General features: G+C 43.2%; 1 pseudogene; it reads right to left on the bottom strand.

Moving 5' to 3' along the window:
• Nucleotides 1-2097: 2097 nt before the first annotated feature.
• Nucleotides 2098-2534, bottom strand: LOC147428010 (uncharacterized; annotated as a pseudogene).
• Between the last annotated feature and the right edge of the window lie 730 nt (nt 2535-3264).

Genomic DNA, 3264 nt, shown 5'->3' with positions numbered 1-3264 from the left:
TGAAAAGTGGGCCAACACCTAAATTATCTCCACGATATTATGGGCCTTTCAAAATACTCAAGCGAGTGGATGATCGTGCCTACAAATTATCGCTACGTACACATGCTCGTGTTCATCCGGTGTTTACTATAAGCCGTTTACGTAAGCCATTACGTGGGGATGACAATGCCATTGACCAAAAGATTTTGGTCCATTTCGTTGAACCTCTTACCCTACCGCATGAACCTGAACGAATTCTCGACGATCATGATTTACGTACACATCATCATGTGCGTCGACAAGATTTAATCAAGTGGAAAGATCGACCTGAGGAAGGTGCCACTTGGGAAAACATTAGTGTTCTTAAGAAGAAGTTTCCCACTTTTGTTTTCAAGGTCTAAAACTCTTCCTTAAGGGGGGAGTAATGTCTGGACAAGGGCAAGGCCATAGAGTCTTGGACTGGACCAAGGGCCAGACTAGGCAATGTGGAAAAAGAATCCAGCTAGGGAAAAGGGGCTATAGTGGGAGGTTGGGAGGTGGATTCCAAGCTCTAGTTACCCCTAGTCTTTACAATAATTTTCATAGCTTGATTTGGCAAGCAAAGGGAATTCTTAGGGAAAATGTATTCAGGAACCTTGGTTATCCTCTAGGAGTTGATGTATCTCCAAAATAGTTGACACAATGGGGGATAAAATCCAAACGAAAATGGGTTCGTGGCATTGTACTAAATGGTCAATTCATGTTAGGTGAAGGATTGTGCAGGCTATTTGGATTTCCTCTATATGTTTTGTTTTCTTCCCTTTGATACTTGACCAGTTGCGAGATTTACATCAAAAATAGTGAGATTTTATGGGGATCTTTTGTTGTAGCTTGGCTCGCCTAGAAGCATTTGGCCTTGCCTATTCACTTGGGAGGATTGGGTATCCTTCATTTGCAAATGCACATGCTTGCTAGTAGGGAAACCTTACTGAAACAAATTGATGGATAATTTTGTTATGTACTTTCATGGTGTTTGGGATATGTTTGCATGGGACAAATTGTTTTGTGCTACTCATGTTCAATTGTGTGGGAATACTGCTAATATGCTGGTTAAGTCTTGAAAAAATCTATGTGCTTTGTTGATTTGGGATGGTAGAGTCAGATATACAGGTAATCCCTTAGGGTATGAGTCTTGTTGTTGGAGCTTTGGGTTTAAAAAACCACCCGCTGTTTACTTGGGAAAAAAAGCATGAGAGGGTTAAGCCCAATCAATCAAATTGTTACTCTAACAGAAATATTATTTCGTTTATGGTGGCTAAGAGAAGATTCAGACTAGGAAATGGGCTCAAAATTACTTGGGGATAGTTGTGTACACATGTCAACAATTTGAAAGTTTCTTTTTGCAATCAAGATTTAATCAAAGATTTAGAGATTGAGCATTGCCAGAGACTTCAACAAATTGATGCACCTCCCCAACCAAACGTTTCTATCTACACTTGATCCCTTAGCCTTAGATAGAGAACAGATGCAACAAGATTTGCGAGTTCAATCTAGATCAATGTTGGTGGTTGAAGAAGCTATCTGATGTATGGTGAATTGTTAGCCAAAAAGAGAATGTCTGATGGAAAATGTCCCCTTGAGACAACGAAGCACATATTTTGGAACTTCCCTACAATATATGCTTGGTGGATATGTTTGTATGATACTTATATGATGCATTGGAAGACTAAGTTTCTGAATATAGACTGCTTTATGGAACAATTCAAACGGGTTCTACACGTTTAGACTTATGTATTGCTTCTCTGAGACTTTGGGTGTTATCCTTTTTGTGAAATGCTAGAAACTCGGCTTTGTTTGATACACACACCTTTCACAGTTTCCAACTGCCTTGGTCTATGATTCGAGATAGATTGTTAGAGGATTGTGTAGCACTGCCAGTTCCTCAACAGAATAACACGATGGAATTCCTCATCATGATGTAAACATGTAACAAAATGTAATATAGTACTTAAGTTAGAGAGAGAGAGAGAGAGAGAGAGAGAGAGAGAGAGAGTTTCACAATTATGTAGGCAAATGAAATTTTCACTCTGGACCAATAATAGCACCGATAAGAAAGAATGGTGAAAATGGAATGTCCGTTCAAGGATCAGAAAGAGGTATGTTGATGGAGCGAGTCGTCCGGCCAGTCTCTACGATCAAAGGCAGGGGTTGGCGAAGGCGACATTGACGAGGGAGAGCGGAAGAGTGCCAGCGCAGGGGTAGGTGCGGCCGTAGCGGAGGCCGGAGGAGACGGGTTGGACTTTGACGTTGGGGAGGAGAGTGCAGTGGCCGAAGGTGGGCACGTCCACCTCCATGGCGAAGCGGCTGATGATCTTCTGGTTCCAGCGCCGGTCCTGGCAGGCTGCAATGATGTTGAAGGCCTCACAGGGGCAGTTGTTCACGAGCTCCCACTCGCACAGCCCGGTCGCCACGGGAGTGTTGGTCAGCACGAGGTCGTTCAGCCTGCACTTGAGCGGCGTAGCTGCTTGCACGACGGAGGTCCCCTCCTTGATATTTAGCAGCAGCGCCGCCACCATCGCCACTGCGGTGGCCAGAAAAGGAGATCAATAATATTACGACATATGATATGACTATAGCACACAGACGTGGGTTTTTGTATACTTTAGAATAATAACGCACTCAAGCACTCACTCAATTATATCAACCCACATAATTGAGTGACAGGAAGCCATATTCTTCTACCTGTGCAGAGTGCCGCTCTCCCCATTGCCATTGTTGATGATGAAGATGGGTTCTAGCCCTAAACGCTGCTCGACGTGCTCACTGCTGCTTACAGTTTTGCGGGCACTACTATTCCAGCCTTCACAGCACCCGCTTTATATACTCCCAATTACGTCCTCGTAATCCGACCTGTCAAACCTGAAAAGCCAAATCAAATACTTGTTCCTCATGTGTGTGTGTTTGTGTTCCTTGGCTATTCATGTATTCACATGGCTCTACTCCACCAACGTTGAGAGTCATTGCTCCCGTGATAACTAGAAAGATATGTGAACATCGATCCCCTAACCTTCTACGGGTAACCTTCCATGTGGGTATTGGTGTTCATGTTGGCTACTAATTATAGTGCCATTTATGCTAGTAAAAGGTCACATTTACAATAGGAAAAGGAAACGTCCATATTGCATGACAGCTAGTTGAATTGACTTGGGGAGTAGTTCGAATGGACCTATTCCCTCTCGGACTTAGTCCTTGATACCAAGTTGATACCTTGGTGGAGCTTGTTGAGTTTCATTTTTGCCAACATTT

This window comes from Adiantum capillus-veneris, chromosome 23, assembly GCF_014529385.1.
Source record: "Adiantum capillus-veneris isolate H3 chromosome 23, ASM1452938v2, whole genome shotgun sequence".
Classification (NCBI taxonomy): Eukaryota; Viridiplantae; Streptophyta; class Polypodiopsida; order Polypodiales; family Pteridaceae; genus Adiantum; species Adiantum capillus-veneris.
Note: the sequence above shows the minus strand (reverse complement) of the source record. Positions and strands in the feature narration are given on the sequence as shown.